Source organism: Vidua macroura, chromosome 7 (genome assembly GCF_024509145.1).
Source record: "Vidua macroura isolate BioBank_ID:100142 chromosome 7, ASM2450914v1, whole genome shotgun sequence".
Lineage (NCBI taxonomy): Eukaryota > Metazoa > Chordata > Aves > Passeriformes > Viduidae > Vidua > Vidua macroura.
In genome coordinates, this window is record NC_071577.1 from 29984376 (window position 1) to 30002278 (window position 17903).

Genomic DNA, 17903 nt, shown 5'->3' on the forward strand with positions numbered 1-17903 from the left:
AACCTCTAAGGAGAAGCTAACACAGAAACACTTCCTTGCATCAGGAACTCTAGGCTGAGAAACACTATCCTCAAACCCCTGACCAAAGAGGGCAGCCAGAGCCAAAAGGCTCTTTCTGAGAAGCAGTGACTGTGATTATTCTTCTCAAACTGGTTTCAACAAACAGCAACACCCTAGAAGTTCCTTCTCTCTCTAGCAGGTATAACACCCCTAGCAGAAGAAGACAAGCACAGGGATCTGTTGTTACATGAGTCCTTCCTGATGGGAACAGGATGCCAACCAAGCATGCTTTAGATTTTTTACTAAAACTACCTGTCAGACTGCCAAAGGTATTAAATAACAAATCTGCTTATTTTCAACCATGACCACAGTTCAGTGCAGCCAAGTGAAAATAGTCCCTCGCAGGTGGACAGCATATAAAGTGCTACACCCAGGCCCTGGAGAGGACACCCTGCCCTTAACAATGTGTATTCCAGCTGTACTGCACAGATGTACAGTCCCTGTTCCAATTTAAAAAATAGTGATTTTGGTAGACTCGCTAGTTTAAAGGTAAAATATGCTATTGGCTGCAACTTCAATTGTACAACATTGATCTATTCTACCTTCTATTAAAATACAATCTTGGTAGCCATCTATGTCAGATGCAGTAATGAAAACCAACCTGCTTCTACAGACCACAAGCCATTCCAAAGGAGAGGAACTGTTAACTGGGCACACATGAAGGAGTGAAATGAAAAAACTGTGAAACAGTAAAGACATGCATAGTCCTCAAGAACACTTGGTTAAGATTAGAAGACAAGGATCTTCAAAAGACAGCCTAACCCAAAGTCAATGGAAGGAATTTTAAGACACGCTGCCTTTTATGTCAGTGGTCTTTGCAGAGGTCCATAGCTGGAAGTTCATAGCCAATCCATAGATTTTAAATTCAGGAGGAACAAATACAGTAACTCCTTGAGTAACTTTTAGAGGGGTAGTCTATGAAGAAAACTTGCTCTCCTCATTTCAGAGCATGTGAGAGCTGGTGCCTAACTAATCAAACTGATGGAAACTTCAGTGGCTGTTGGATGTACATTTGGAGAAGAGAGAACGGGGAGCATCTTCATTTGCAGCCCACTTCAAAGTGAAGCTATCTAGGGAATCATAGGAACATGGAATACAGACAAGAGAGCTCTGGCAACTCCTTAGTAATCTTTTAGTCCTGAAGGGAAGCTCAACAATTCAAGCTAGCGTGAGAGCCTTAATGCAGCAGAGAGGTCTGGCTTTCAATTTGAATGCTGAGGTTTGGAGGCTCATGGCCAACAGCAGCCACAGAGTCAGCAGCTTGTTTCCAGTTCGTGAACTCCATATGCAAGCTGGATTTCCACTTCAGGAAGAGGTGAAGGGAAATAATTCAAGTTACCATGCCTTTAGGGTCTATGTTTTTTTTCATTTCTTTTTTTTTCTACCCAGGCTGGCACATGTCACTAGGAGCAAAGCCAACACTAGACACTCAATGTGTCAAAGTGACTCACCGCTGATCACTGCTTGCTACTAGGAGCACAGATGTGGAGGAATCTAAGAACTGGAAATGCAAACTTCTTGCATCAAAGGAAGTAAGGGCAGCTAATACCAGCTGTTCTGCAAAAAAATTGGGGAATTAAGTTAAAGAGTTAGCAGCAGCTAACTGGTGGGAATCTACTTTTCCTGAAAGCACTGCTCCAGCGGGCGGGTTTCAGAGATAATGCTGCCAGTTTGAAGTAGAAAATATTGTTTTTAATAACACATATCTCTCCTTTCTGCTGTTTTGATGTAAGAAAAGGTCATTTCAAATGGAAATCACCAAATGGGAGCTGTGCTTCAGAGTGATTATTTCCTATGCATATAACTAATATACAGGGATTAAAAAAAATTAAAATACATAGATAGCACTTTTCAGGTAATCTTCTAAAACAATCTTTGATTAATTCTTACAACTCTAGAAAATGTTGTCTATCTTCTTTTTTTTTTTTTTTTCCTTAAGCATTATTACTTCAACAGAGAAACCTGATACTGACTTCCCAGTGTTTGCCCAAGGCATTGAGCTGCTGGTAGAGATGAGCTTAGAAGTTAAGACTCACCAGCTCCCAGGTTTGTATTTAAGCAATCACACCGTGTGTTCTCAGACACCTCACTGAGGACAGACATCCACATACAGAAATTTCGTAGGGTGAAGGGACCAGTCACAAGAGACTATTGTTTTGTTCTCTAAACAAATTTTGGGGCTGTGTGCAGTGTAACGTACATACCATTTAACCTTTTAACACTGTTAGTTGTAGGTGCCAATAAACTCAACAAGGGAACATTTGAAATCAGTCTCACCTAACTGTAAAATCGATGCTACCTGTCACAGCACAGTAAAATGCTCCAGCTCCAGCTGCACTGTATGGTTACACCCCCCACTGTATGAAAACACACACAATGCTCTCTATGATGCTGCCATCCTGTTAAAACAATTTTCATTAAATGCCTCAAAGAGCTAAAAAGATTGCTATCTGAAAAAACCAGAGAAAGCATTTAAACCACAAGGTGCTTGGATTTCAGATGGAGTCCCACTGCTATGTGAGTTAGAGTCAGGCAGAGGTTCCACATGAGTGGCACTGCACAAGTTGCTATCCACAGAGTAACTTCTCATCCCCAAAGAATTTTTGATCTCAAAAACCAAAACAGACTAAATGCACTCTAGTACTCGTTCACGGAAAGTTGAGGCAGAGAGCATTCATCAGACATCGTCCTGGAACTGGTCTCAACTTCCTGTCCCAGTATCATCTGACATCTGTGTCAATTAGAACTTCCTGCAAAAAGGAAATTATTGTCCAATATCCAGGATGCAAATCTCAATTGCAATAGGTAATTCCTGTTAACTCCCTGAGTGGATACTGTATTGCACAGTCACAGCATCTTCTTGTGGTTGAGAGGATTATACTAAACCACATAAAGGCACTTTTTAGTTACCCTTCCACCTCAGGTAGGAGATGCAACCCCTGCACAGGTAAGCACACCTGTGATAGCTGAAAAGGAACAGGCTGTATTAGCACTACCAACATCCAGGTGCTTACTTGGGCACTTGACACCTTTGCTGTCAAACTGGAGCCCTCAGGGGCCATGAAGAAATAGTGAGCTTTCGGGGCTAATGTGCACAGAGAAATAAAACTCTAAATCTAAAGATGCTAAAGAGGTTTTTGTTTAAGTGATGTATTTGTTCCTTCACAGTCCATCATCTGACCAGGTTCAGCTACATCTAAAAGCTCCAGTGAGGAAAAAAAGAAAACAGCAACTGTCAGAAGACAGGACTTTTTTTAAGTACATGCCTGAGTGATGATGGTTTTATGAATTTAACCCATCAATCCTGGCAATCCTGAAGAAAAGCCAGGAAGAGGCTCAGCACATGTGACATGCTGCACTCTAACAGCAGAAAGGGTGTTTTGGCTGCTGACTCCACAGTAAACCCATCCTTTTCATTAAGGGTATACCAGTATTTCACTGGCAGACACGGTCTTCTGCTCAGACTCAAGACAGTCATTTACAAGCCTTGTTCACCTGCATCCTTAATTGGGGATCTCATTTGGCTATGGCCTCTTACCTCTCTTTCCCTCATAAGAAACTCCATCTCAGGAGAGGAAGTGCTTTAAACTCTGGTTAATTAACTCAGCAAGAGAAAGTTCAGAGCTCAAAATCTACCCTCCACTATCAGAAACTCCTTACTCTGCAGTTAAGAAACATGAAGATGCTGACAACTCTTAAACACTCTTCCCACAGGAAATATATTTCTCCCATGACTTCTGGGGAATTACTCCTATACAGTCTCAATATAAAAAAAATCCTGGGAGACAGTGACAGCCACACATACACACACCTTCCTAGAGGCAAGCACACAGGCACTGAGGACAGGCACATGGCTTTGCTGTCATACTATTCACATAGAGCTTCCAACCTCCTAGACGAGTTGTGCAGTGAAGACAAGGATATGCATTTGGGGCTAAATTGTTCTGTTCTGGTACACCATGTCCAGGAAACTGGACACCTGCACTTCTCTCCCAGCTCTGCCACTGACTGCACACCCCAGTCATAAGCCATTGAACCCTAGCCACCAAACCTGACAGTGAGGTGCCCTGCTGGAGAGGCATGGTTCTGAGATCCCTAGTGTCTCTAACTCTCCATGACTTCCATCTGCTTTGAGCTTTTAGGACCCCTGAGACCAGAAATGCTCTGCCAGACATCCAAATATAGAGGCTGTACCTCATTAGCCTGTAGGAAAAGCCATGTCCTCTACTGTTCTACCCCAGTAGCATACAACCATATACATTTGAGTACAGCTATCTCTATTAATACAACATGGGGATGTTGCATGTGGGCCCTAGTCTCTCTCTCTCTCCCTTTCACTTTATCCTTCCCAAAAATGGAAATAAATAATAGCCACAAAGCATGGCAAAGCACTTTGTAATCCCCAAATGAAGGATTCTGTAGTTGTGAAGTATTCATAAGGCAAATTTATTTTTAAATTGCAAAAAAGATGGTTGCTGTGTTTAGCACAACTCTCTGCTGTGCACACCTGAAGCACACATCAGGGAAAGAAATGCTGTGATAATCTACTCCAAATCCCACAATCTATTTGTTCTAGTAATTAAAGAAATATTTACTCAGGAAGAAGGTTTACACAGGATGAATAGCTTCTAAGAACAAATATTATTTAATTATGTGTAAGTGCAAGAAGCATGCTACATATTAAGTAGATTAATTTATGCTCATTAACAGTACAGACAAAATTGGTGCTTGGCTATTAATTTTCTATGTTGGAGAAAAGAAATGGTAGAGTTATCTGCTTTAGAAACCTATTTGAGTGTGATCTGTACTTCTTCAGAAAGAAACAGAATAAGTCCTCTGCATAAGATAACTTCATTTACTCACCACATTTTATAAACAAATTGTGTTCTGAATTGTCAGAATTGTTCATTTAATGACACTGAGGATAAAAAAACCTTTATTTTTTAACACTTACCATAAGTATTCATAATATATTCTTCAACAGCATTCAGCCTTGCTTTATAGGAAAAAATAATTTCCCAGAATGTACAGGGACAATTTCAAGGCCCCTCTTTAATAAAAAGAATCCATCATATTTTTGCTGTCAAACAAGAAAAAATGTTTGTGGCTGCAGGACTGTCTTTCACTGCTGCCTTCTATGAGCTTAGACAAGAGACTTGACTTCTCTTTGTCTCATTTTCTTCCCTGGTAAAAAAATCAATTTGTTCACTTAAGACTCATAAAGGACAGTGCAATGAGTGTGTTATATTACAGCTGGATAAGGCACAAAATAACAATGATGACTGTTTTTGTAAATTCTTCTTCCTGTCCTCTGCCTGTGCTACTAAATATAGTGGAGCAAGACAGTTCTAATTGATTCTTGTCTTTGTTCTTACAGCTGCCTTTCATTTTCTGCACAAGCTTCCTCTCTTTTCAACATCCTTGAAAACCAAGAAGAATTTACTGGCATCCCACCACAGTTCCATGTGCTGTTACCACCTTGTTTTATCCCAACCAGAAAGATGGGTTTTCACATTTGCTCCTCTGTTTGCTAGTAAGCAGAAGTCTTCAATTCTCAATATAGAGACTTTAGCCTGCAAGTAAAGTTTTTAGCAGTCTTGATGAAATGGAATATCTCTAGCCTTGTGTGTGAAAATTCAGAAATTACTACATTTTAAGGGCATTTCCAGTTCCTACCATGGTTTAGTTCAGCTGAGCATATATTTATCTAAATGGTGGAGGTTTGGTTGATGCTGTTTGAGCTGGGGGAATGGACTAGACAATGTGTTACAGTCAGTTCTATGAAAGTCTAGCCACCAATATATTAAATTAGTGTCTGACTTTTTAGATGCAGCTCAGTATTTCATTATAATCTTTAAATCTTAGCCTTTAAAAAATACCAAACAGAAATTTAGAAGGATATGGGAAAAAGGAAACACAACCTTTGAACTCCACTGTGAAATGGAGGGGCCAGCAAAATAAAAAAAGCTTTGTAGTACTTTAGAAATTAAGAGCAGACCATTTCTATCAAATAAATGCTGTTGTAGCTGAAACAACACAGATTGCAGACACATTTGTAGATTTCTGTTTTACAGAGAAGCTGAAGTTTTTGGTGAAAGATCTTCCTACATCAATCTGCTTTGAAGTGCTTCCTACAATCATAATAATCTGTACCAGAAACTGGTCATAATAGAAAACACTATTTCAATGCAGTCTACAAAGCACAGTTTTAAAAAAGCTTTCAGTTACACCTTAATTGTAAATATGCTACCAAGCCACTCATTTCTTCACTGGGGAGAGCTAACTGTGGTAAGCACACATTTCCTGATCTCCTGCTTTCTAATCATGTCTATCAGGTCTTTGTGAGTGACAGACACGTAAGCTCTACTATTCAAAACAAATAAGAGATGCCTAAATTATACCAATGCATTTTAAAGAAGCACTGTCAGGTTGAAAATCTCCTGCAGCTCTGACTCAGGTAGTATGCCAATTTCAAAACCAAATATTCATTGGATAAGAACTGCAAAATGTGAACTTTTGGGGGGGGTTTAAGATGAAAAATAAAATTTTAACTTACAAAAATGGAACTCTTCCTACTGATATCCCTTGTTGCAGGGTCAGGCTCTTGTCTCTTCAACAAATATCTTAGAGCATTAGAACTACATGTATCAGATTATTCCAATTCTTTAAACTACTAATTTAAACCCCTGTTTCTATCAGATAGAAGTCTGCCATGGAAATAATCACGCTGGCTCAAGGCTGTTGTGATAACTTCACTGAAGCACTTCAGTAGTTCATTTGGTCTATTTGTGAAGGAAAGTCTTACTCATCTCAAGTTAACTTTTCAGAAGTTTTGGGGGTTTTTTCCTCAGTTGAATCAGTTTGGGAAAGGAAAAAAAAAAAAAAGCAAGCCTCATTATTTTACTTCTGTTTCTAATCAATTACTTCTGCATCTTATGCTCAAACATGTGGAAGCCTAAAATTCAGCAGAAATAGAGATCATGTTGTTTCATGTTTTTGTTTTAATTAAAACTAAAAATGTTTCTCTTGGGGCTGGATTTTGCAACAGCATAATCTGGCAGGCCTCATTTAGGAGAGTGCCTTCGGACCAATATTATCCCTATGCAATCTGGTTCCATAGGTACAAACTCGTCTTTGATTTTTTGGGCTTGCATTACAGACCTCAGCCAAGCTCAACCACAGCTCTTCACTGAGGCTGCACTCATCTATCTGTGAGTAGAATTGGGCTCTTGAACTTTTCATGGACGTCCAAGCCCTCTGAGAGCTTTGTAAATGGATAGTAGAGTAGGCTGCCAGAAAACAAAGGGTTTTCATTAAATGATAACATCTTTCCAAACTAAAAACAGAACTGTAGTACTTATGGGAAGATTCTAGTCCTCTCTAACCACAGGTATCACAGTTAAGGTTAGTGCAAGCCAACCCGATACTACTATAACTTTTACAAATAATTTAACCATTTGTCTTGTGTTAGCAATCAAGAACTCAGGCCAGTAAACTCCTATCCACAGGTCATTTTACTGAAATTAGTAACACACTCAATTTGTATAGATTGCAAAAGTGAGTCTGATTCTGCAGGCTCAGATCTTACACTTGCAAGAATGGAATATCTTCCTCACCAGAAATTCTGCCTGAACTCTGCCCTCAGTTAGTTTAAAGTGTCTCTTTTCACCTTAAAGTGTCTCTTTTCACCTTGCCTGCATTGCAGTGCTCCTGAATGAGCATCTGGTTATGCCCAGGTAAAGTGCAGACAGATGTTTTGACATTTCCCTGCAGAGAGTTCCCCTGATACAACACTGCTCTGATTTACAAGCAGTACTGCTGCTGCAATGACCAGCCAGCTCCAAGCCATCCTCCTGTGCCAGTAAAAACCTGCTGTTGCCTTTACCCACTGCAGCCACTCCAGCTCATCATGTAGGCATGTAACACAGCAGGCTCCTCATGCCAAGAGATTCCTACACCACTATCCTTTTCTTCTGCATTCCAACTTTGCAGTCCTTATCTCCTGTCGTCTATCTGCTCAGTTCTGCTCTACAACCTCTGCTGTTTCAGTTCTCCCAAACCTTTGTAGCTATCAGTTCTTCTGTCTTCTTTGGCCAGTAGCATCCTTAGAAAGTTCAGAGAAGAGCCATCAAGCAATAAAGATTGAAAAAACACTAGAAAATCCAGTATCATACTGAAATATCGCAGAAAAAATTAAGAGATTAATTGACTGCAGATCAAAATACTTCCACAGGAAGAAAATGGGATGCTTTCCTCTTTGGATAAGAGTATAACAGGACCAAGAACCTAGCAACTAAGGGGCAAGATAATTGCAAGTTTTGCTAAATTTTAAACACTTGACCAAGAATTGAAGGATGTTCTCTCCCTTCATAAATATTTAAATCAAAATTGAATGTTTGTTTAGAACAATTGACCAGCTTGAACATGAATTGGCTCGGGGAAGTTCTGTGCTTTCAGGGAAGGCAACAAAAATGACTGGAAGCACCTTTCTGGAGTCCATCATGGTGGGAGGAGGGACCAGATGGAGAAGAACTCCAGGAATCAGAAGTAAAATGCAAACTAAAGGGTAAAATGCTACAAACACTGTTCACATGTGTTCTCTCACAGGTCAATGAACTCCATTTGAATAAAAACCAAATGACCAAAGACTGCTTGCACAAAGCACGTTGCCCTCAAATCTGCCCATGAGTTTTTAATGCAAAATTAAATTTAGACTTGTCAGCCTTGATGTGCTTTGTTTTGATGAAACCAGGAATGAAATATAGCACTGGCAGTAATCTTATCCAGTAATCTTAACTAATTTAGCATTTTGGATGCCTTAGTGTATGAACTTTGCAGAGAAATTCTTGGCAAAAAAGGATGGCATTGTAACTTCAGCCTTCTTAAAATTAACTCACACCAGCTATTCTCAGTAGTACCATCATTATCTGGGAAACTGTGCTCAAATGAAGAATCAATAAATAAATATGAAGAAGAAATTTAGGGGGGAAATGAAGTGGTATTAGCATTCCAGGAGTATAATAAACTCATAATTCTCTGAGGCAAAACAGTGAAGCCTGGATTTGCAAAGCTACCATAGACAAGGAAGTGTGCAAAACTCATTCCAAATATAAGCTGGTTTAATATTTCAAAGACTCATTAGAGGGAGCACATAGCGTTAGCAAAATCATTGTTTGTATTACTGATGTATAGTCCTAGACAAATACAGAATGTATCTAGTAAATTACTCTCTCAGGAACAATTTCTGTTGGTTAAGGGGGGAAATGTTAAATTTTAAAGATGCTAATCACTTGTTTTTGTTTTATTTCAACCTCTATAGATACATGTCTGGTATGCATATGAAAATGCAAAATACAGGAATAATCCCTAGTTCATCCTGAAAATGTTGGGACCAATAGTGTACATGCAAGCAGGATACTTATTTTCTTGCACCACAGTCACACTAACTTACACTGAACTGTTTAGTTGTGTAAAGGATTTGCACGATAAAGTTACGTACTGGCAATGTTGAGCATGGAGATAAATGCATAATCTTGTAAGACACAAGTTTAGGACTTTGAAGCAGGAAAGCAATGAGATTAAACATTTCAAATAAAAGCCCAGCTTCTCACAGACCTCAAAGTTTAATTTGTACAGATTTCAGTCACAGGCAACCCTACCTGGCACCCATCTGCATCATTATTCATGATATCTTTAACAGATGAGCACAAAATTCTCCAGGCCACAGTCCTTTTATGCCTCACTTTCTGTCCCTGATGATTATTACTTCTGACTGCTGAGTATGGATGTTAAAATGGAAATAAGGTTAAGTTGTACTATTATATCACTTGATCATCCTCACAAAGCAGGAACTGTGAAATTTTTCATATTATGTGTTACCTCACCTCATCCTTTGTCAGCATTAGAACAGCACATGGTTACCGTGCATATTCCTATTTTTCTCATGTTGAGCAAGTATGTATCTTTATCCTACCACAAGCCACTAATTATATTCTTCCCCCTGTTGTCTTTTATTTTAAGTAGGTGGTTACAAGCTGCAATTACAACTAAAAGCTAAGCTCTTTTGGACTGGAGGAGCACATTGGACACAGGCAGAAACTGAGTCTCAGCTTTGTGTTTCTAATGAAAATGCCCTTCATATGTGGAATGGACCCCAAAAAGGTCAGAGAGTGAAATATTAAGTGTTTTATAAATATAGACTGATTGCCCTGTCCAAACCATGTGTTTGAAAATCTCCTCCTGGCAGACAATCTTCAATCAGGAAGGGAGAGCAGAGAAAGGAACATGAGGCAGGGCAGGGGGATCTGTAATCACTCTAACAAACTTCTGAGACCTAGCCGAGTTTTCCTTCCATGTGTTATACATATACAGGCCCCAAAAGCATCTCCTTCTGCATTCTTGAATTTACTATATTATCCTGTGAAACTGAGTTATCCAGAGCAAACTTCCTACCCTTTCCTTTCTCGCCTTATTTTTTCCTCCTATCTTTGATGTGCTGTAAATCAGCACCACAGGAGAAAAATAAGCAACCTTTAGCTGAAACAGCAGGCTAAACAACTTCCACGTGGCCAAGGAACACAGCAAAGCAATTAAACCTGCCCAACAGGCCATCTGTAGTCAAACTCCTCTTCCCTTAAGAGCCAAAGTATTCCCAGATTTAGTTCCTAATCCTACCTCTGAGTTGTGCAGATGGTTCCGCAGCACCCACTCAAAATCGCTTTGAAGTTACTATGAATCCACACATCTGGGTAAACTCATTGTCCCTGGATCTGCTGCAAGAATGAGGATGTGGCCAAAGTCTCATGGAAGTTTGTTTTCTGCACTTTGAGAAAACAGGCAGGATCTGCTTCTTTCCCACAAAACTAGTCATAACTGTCACAGCCATATTTTGGAACCACCAATTTGATCTCTGAGTCAGGACACTTTCATACCACATAAGAAATTTTCATTCTGTTATCCTTTCAAATAAATTCGAAGCTATTTTTTTCATTCTCACTCTACATCAGTAACCTGACACACAGGTTTGCACAAGCGTTTGCACAAGGTTTGCACTTGAAATGAAAAATATTGCTTTTAAAATGACAAACACAACACAGGACATTTGTTACCACTAAAAAAAAGCACTCTCTGTCTGTGGAGAAGCATAATTCATTCACTGATACATGCATCCACATTTTCTCGAGGGAGTTTCACGAATTCACATGCACTCCCAGTACTAAATTTTGCATTTCAATATAGGCATTAGCTATAAAAGATGTGTAAAATCTTATGTAGTCAGACAGAAGCTGTTCCCTATTGGCTATATAATAAGCACCTTAGGTGGCTCCAGGGTATAAAATTATTCCAAAAGGGGTGTGGAAAAAATTACACTGCATAAATTGATTCCAGATCCACCTGTTCCAGGTGCCAGCAAATATATTTTGTTAAAGCCATCTGGTTGCCTTAAAAGCTAACAGGTTTTGAAGACTATGGCACAAACAATCTGCAAAATACACAAATTTCCAAAGCTACAAACTCTCAAACTGCAAATGGCTTAGAGATCATCTGTGCAGGACTTAGCTGAGCTGTTCTGCAGGACTGCAGGTGGCATCTCTGCTTAACATCTAAGACTATCTGGCATCAGGGTACATCCTCCATAGCACAGAGGGTTCAAGGCTACTGGAGGATCCATTCTGCATCACCAGATGTTCACATGATAGTCCCAGTTACGGAATGGGTTTGCCTAATTGGTCTGAAGTTATGATGAAGCTTTTGAGTGCAGCAGAATATTTGGCAGAAATAAAACTTACGACTGAGGTTCTTTTCTGCAGGTGGCTATGTCCCAGCTGGTTACGTGTTGCTGCATCATGGATAAAGTCAAACCTTTGAAACTGGCACTCTGCAATTTATTTAACTTGCAGCAACAGCCTAATAGGGAGTATGTTATCTAGACTAACAAGCCCATAAGCATTTTGCCTGCTCAACAAAGCCACGGAGGTCAGACATTGCTGCAGTTTGTGTTTATCAGGGTCTGGTTGAGCTGGGTGCTGTTTCCCAGAGACGCATTAACAACAATGAAGAACATGCAGCACCTTGTAAGATCAAGCTCCTTCACAGCAGCTTCTGGGAAGAAAATATTTTGTGCTCTCTCCACAAATTACCCCTTTCTGAACACAAATGAAATTACACATATGATTTATAAACTCTACAGGTGTTCACAATTGATTTGGGGATTAAAACTAGTAATCAGCATGTTTACTTATTGTCTCATTTAGAGCTCACTAAAAAGTAAATAAAGACACACCAGTCCTTAACCAGCACAGTGCTTTGGTACATGTTTAATTATAAGCACATGAATAGCCCTGACACCAATTCAGAGTCATACTTTGTAACTTGGTAACATCCTTCACATGCAAATTACCTCCCCAAGTTATTACATTTAGAAACAAAACAAACCCATTTGGTTTGTAGACACATTTTTGATAACAGTAATACTTCTGGACTATTACTACTGATATACTCATCTTCAGAAAATCACCTTGAGTGATTTTTCGCAGACCTTAAAAAATGTTGCTTTATATGAGTTCTGAAGCAGAGGTAACTTTGGGAGTCGCAGCACTGTAGTCAAGGAGACTCTGCGTGCTGAAAGTCACAGTTGTGCAGTCAGAGCTCTGCAGCACTTTACTCATTTGGTTTGAGCCTGGGGTAAGAAATAATGGCTGTCATGCAGTAAATTTTTTTTTGGACAACAATGAGAACAGTGGGGAAATAAATACTGAGGTTAACTACGCTTGAAGAATAATCTTCAGCAAGCAAAGCACTGTCCACTCATTTGCAGGCTCAAAGAGCTGTCAGAGTCTCACACTCAGTTCCCGCTGAAACTAATGAAAATTGCCACCATGGACAGAGATGGGATGACTCCTGATACTGGGCACACTGGAAAAGTCAGCAGTCTAAAAGCAAAAAAGAGTCTTAAAGAGAAACAATTCCTACAATAAAACTATCTGACACAGTGCCTTCAGTGGGTTGATTTTTGTTTCCTTAAATAACAGAACAATAACAAAGAGCTGTCGCCTTGATCCTCAGAAGCAGCAACGCTCGGACACGGCCCATTTCAAGGCACAGCAGGGATAGTGCAATACACCACGGTTTGTCTCCTGGACCAAATCACAAGGAACCAACCCAAAATTGTGGCAGTTCACCTTCACAGTATTCAGTCTGTTAAAGGTAAGTCCATCACTTAAGACTGACTTCGTGATTTCAGTGTGATTTGGTACTTACACAGCTGCTACACAATGAACAGTGATGAATTTTACCCCTAGAGAACCATTCTGAATTGTCTCCACCACTCTCTGCAGGTAATTAAATTTCCCTTTTTCAGCTTTATACCAGAAATTATCTTGTGGGGATGATCTGCAGTAAGGCAATCCAGTTGAAGACTTCACACTGGATGGCACCTAAACTCTGAATCTCGGCACTACCCCAGCAGTAGAACACCTTCACATTACAGTGAGTGACTCCCACTCCTCAGCACGCTCCCTCTCTTGGGTGCAGTCTGCCCCTGCTGCTGCAGCTCTTGTCATGAAGGCAGTGAGCAACACTTAGGAGACCTGACAAAGCTGGAGTCCAGTGCATGGCTTTCCAACGACAGACCCTCTGTAAAACTGCCCATGGCTCCCAGGAAATAATGAAGTAAGAAATGCTAATCTAATAATATAAGCATGTAGAGAAATGAAAGGTGAAAAGGCTTTTAAATGCATTCTGAAACCAATATTTTATGAAATGGATCAATATATTTCTGTAGGCTGGAAATAAATGAGTTCTCAAAGAAAGTTAAATTTAGAGAAGAAATTGTTTGGTTTTCTTACAATGGAAAACAGTAAAATGGTAATTCCTTGGAGGGCATTTATACCAACAGCACTCCAAAGCTAGGGCTTCACCATGTTTTCCCTAAAAACAGTACAGTAAAAACAGGATAAGGTTACTGCTGTCAGCCTACTAAATGTGAACAAAACTAGCTTTGCAATCATAGAGCATTATCCTTAATTTCCAGTCGTTCACCAGCATATGGAAGTGACGCAACCACAAAGTAAAACAATTACAGCTTTGGTCTTGCATCTTTTAGGCAATTAACCTCTCTGATGTCTTTACAAGGAATCATCTGAATATGAGCTACCAGATAACACCCTAAATTCCCAGATCCCAGTTGACAGAGCATGTACCAGCCAGCGCTCGAGACAGGGAGACGGCAGCGGCAGATCGCTCCCTGGCACTGTTGGATACTGCCCCCTTTTGCCGAACAGCAAGGCAACAGCCCCGGCTGCACACTGAAACTTTGCACGGCATCTATTTGTTTTCGGGAAGATATATTCATGCAGATGGTCTTATTTAACCCTAGTATGTCTGTTCGCATGATAATTCGTCCTGACTAAAATAGAAATCTATTGTCTGAGCCATGTTTAATATCACAGAGTGCCTGCTCCCCAGGAACCTTCCCTCTAACGGGTCCCTATCATGTGTCAGCCCAAGTCAAGCAGCACTTTTACAAGAGACTACAAGGTAAGAAGAAGAGTTTATAGTCTGGGGGTATGTTCCCCCAGGTCAGCTGTCGGCCTGGGGAATAAAGGGCAATCACAGTGGATGACCAAAGCCATTTTGCCTGGGAACTTTTTTAATCTTACTGCAAAGCAACTACAATTCCATGGCAGCACTGGTATCGAGCTTCTCTTGGATTACCCACATTCCTGGTGAACCCATCCTCATGCCATCGTTGCCAGTCGATGTGAACTGATCAAGGCCAGTTTGCTAAAAGTCATTTTCTGTGCAGAATCTCATCCCCCACATCTCTCTGTTCAAGCCTTTTGTCCTCTGAGGTTGTGCTTTTTCACTTGCTGGAGTTTGCACATTTTCTCCTCCCTGGTTGCCCCAGCTTTTTGCAGGAAGGGAGGGAGGTCACGGAGGGCAGCCACTGCCAATTCCATCAGCCTAACAGGCTGGGGGGTATGAACAAAGCAAATATCTATATTCTGAAGGGTGGGATCTCTCTCTCCCCCATGACTTCAGGATTAGCATGTCCCTGGCAGAGGAGGACAAAAACTTGGCCTCTTTAATGAAAGAAAACAAGATAGAGAGAAAACCAGAACAACTTGCCTAGATTTCACTGAAAATGCAAGAAGCATAACATAAAACACAGAGATTCCCCACTATTGCCTAGTACTGAATCTACTTATCACCCAATCCAAACAGAAAAGTTTTAGTGCAAAAGGAGAAAAGATGAAAGAAAAGAAACAGACATGCAAGTGTCTGCTTAAAAATTGAATCTCTGTTAAAAATCCAGTTAAATATCAGCAGAATTTTTCTTATCCATTGCTACTTTGTCTGCAGTTATGACCAGTTTTCTACATTGGGTGCTTACAAATCACATGTATAATCACAAGAATATTTTTCTGTATGAGTAGTTTGTTCCAGCTACCCTCACTCCTCCTCCTTGCCTTCACTCACCTGGGATCTCTACCGATCTCAGGCAGCAGTAAGAATCAAAGCCCATTACAACTTCTAGTTTAGTTGGTTTCTATTTTGTCCACAGTCAGCCTGGGGTCTTTGCCTACCACTGAACCCATCCAGAGGCAAAGACATCAAATCTCTTGCAGCTCAGACTATAATTTAGAAAAAGAAGTATTTTTTGTAATGAGAGGGAGCACTTGCACAACAAAATAAGGAACTTTACTATGGTTCCTAACCAATATATCCATACATAAATAGTTGGAAGAAAAAAGAAATGGGGAAAAAAACTGTAAACTCCAACCAAAACCAGATAAATAAATCAGGAAAAAAAAAAAAATCAACAACACGGGACCTGGCACCTATCATGTTTGGAGACCTTTTTTTAAGGACAGGAAATTATCAAAGAGTCTAAACTGAGCCAACGGAGGACATAAGATACTCCTCGATACTTAATGCTCCACCTAAAAGCCCGTGAAGAGACAGGTTCAGGACCGACTTGGCAAGCACACCTTTTGTTTGTTTCCTCTGAGGCTTAACAGTAAGCGTGCTCCTGGGCAGCAGATGGTAGTGCTGGAAAATACAGCTCTCCAACTTTGGTGTGGATATTGGAGTTGGATCGACAAAGGTTGTTTCTGGAAATCCTACCCCCCCCATACACTCCCCGTAAGTTTCTAACAATGCGCGGATCTAAGGAGCAGCACAAGGCTCTCTGCTTCCCTCTCCCTCTCCCCTTCGCTTTTGATCTCCATCAGGACGTGAGCTGAAATTTAATGGGCCACCCCTACCACAAAGACAAATTACCATCTGAAAAACAAAAATCATTAATATCCCTTCGTCTAGGCTATCCTGCTTCCCACCACTGCACCCCTTCGCTCTCGCCACAGCCTCCCTCAGCGGGTTTAGGAAGAGCTGGGAAGGTGGCGGGGAGAGGAGGAAAAAAAAACACCTCCACTGCCACCTCCGAGCTAGCGTGCTCTCCAACGCTGCCGGACCGCGAACACAGCGACAAAAAATAAGCCCCGTTGGCTCTCCGGCGGGCAGGGGGGCGGCGCGCCGAGCGCCGGGCACAAACACACCCCCACACCCCGCAGGTTGCCCCCGGCCCCCATCACCGAGCGCTGCACAGGGGGCGGCGAAGACACGCAGCAGCCCGGGGGTTCCCACCTCCCCGGATCCCCTTCCCAGCGCCGCCCGCTCCCCCCGACCCCGCCAAGTTGGGAAGTTTGCGCGCCCCCGGCCCGTCCCGCCGCCCGCCCCCCGGGCCGCCGCCGCGCTGAGCTTACGGGGTGGCCGCCGGGCTCCCGGTGCGGGGCTCACCGGCACATCGCGCTCCGGCTGCCGCAGGAGCGGGGGCAGCCGCGGCACGGCTGGGCTCGGCTCGGCGCGGCTGGGCTCGGCTCAGGGCGAGCAGGGGAGCGGAGCGGCGGCTCTGCCCAGCCCGGCGCTCAGGGAGTACCGCCTCGGGCCATGCGAGCGGCGGCGGGCAGCGTCCCCGCGGTGCGGCCGGAGTTGGGACCGAAGTCCTCCCGGGCGCTCCGCTGTCTCTTCCAAGCGGCTCCTAATAGCACGGCTTCAACTCTTTCCATCGGAGACCGAGGGGAGGAGGAGAAGGAGGCGGAGGAGGAGGAGGTAGGGAAGGAGGAGGGAGCTAGAGGCTGGCAGCCCCAACTCGCACTGATGTCAACTAATATATTCAAAGTTCAACAGGGCATTTCTCTAGCAAGCGAATCGCCCTCGCCGCCCTCCCCGCTGGTCGCAGCCGGCTTCCCCGGGCTGGTGGGGGATCCCGTGGAGTACAGCGGCACTCCCCGGCCGGACCCTGCGGAGGGGGGCCGGCGGGGCTGGCCCGGAGCGGAGGTGGTCGGGGATGGGGGATGGAACACTTTTCAGGCGGGCAGGTTCAAGTGCCGCCGGTGTGGGGAGGGCTGAGGGTGGAGGTGAGGCACCAGACAAGAGCGAAAATAGACCGCCGAGCGGCGGAGCGATGTTTGTGTTTAAATCCAGCCTCTTCCCTCCCCGCTGGAAGGGGCAGGGCCGGCTGCGTTGCTGTGGCTGTGATGGGAGAGGGGCGCGGGGAAGCGGCTGCGCTGGGGCTCGGAGTGGCGCCACGGGGCTCCGGGCTGCCTTGCAGCCCCCGCGGCAGCGGCCGCTCGGACACGCCGCCCGGCCGGGGCTTGCACCGAGCGCGGAGCGGAGCCCGGTTCCCTGCCCGTGACTGAGCCCCTCACTCGGGCCCGGGGCTGTGGTCGCGTCTCCCCGTCGCGATGTTTCCCCTTGTTTGCCGGAGGCTAATGGGGTCGAGATGAACCCGGGGAGGGAAGCGGCAGTTTTCTCACGCCGAAGCGCAGACAGCGGCGGAA

At 42.9% G+C, this 17903-nt stretch overlaps 1 protein-coding gene across 2 annotated transcripts in view; it reads right to left on the minus strand.

Moving 5' to 3' along the window:
• Positions 1 to 17903, minus strand: part of SEMA5B (semaphorin 5B) — a 277696-nt gene that overhangs the window by 247530 nt on the left and 12263 nt on the right. The window contains exon 1 of one of the 2 annotated variants that reach the window (XM_053982603.1): positions 16827 to 16923. The exons of the other annotated variant lie outside the window; for it this stretch is intronic. The gene's annotated coding sequence lies outside the window, so the exon portion shown is untranslated. Of the gene's footprint in view, positions 1 to 16826; positions 16924 to 17903 lie in introns of those variants that run through there. 2 annotated transcript variants of the gene reach the window in all.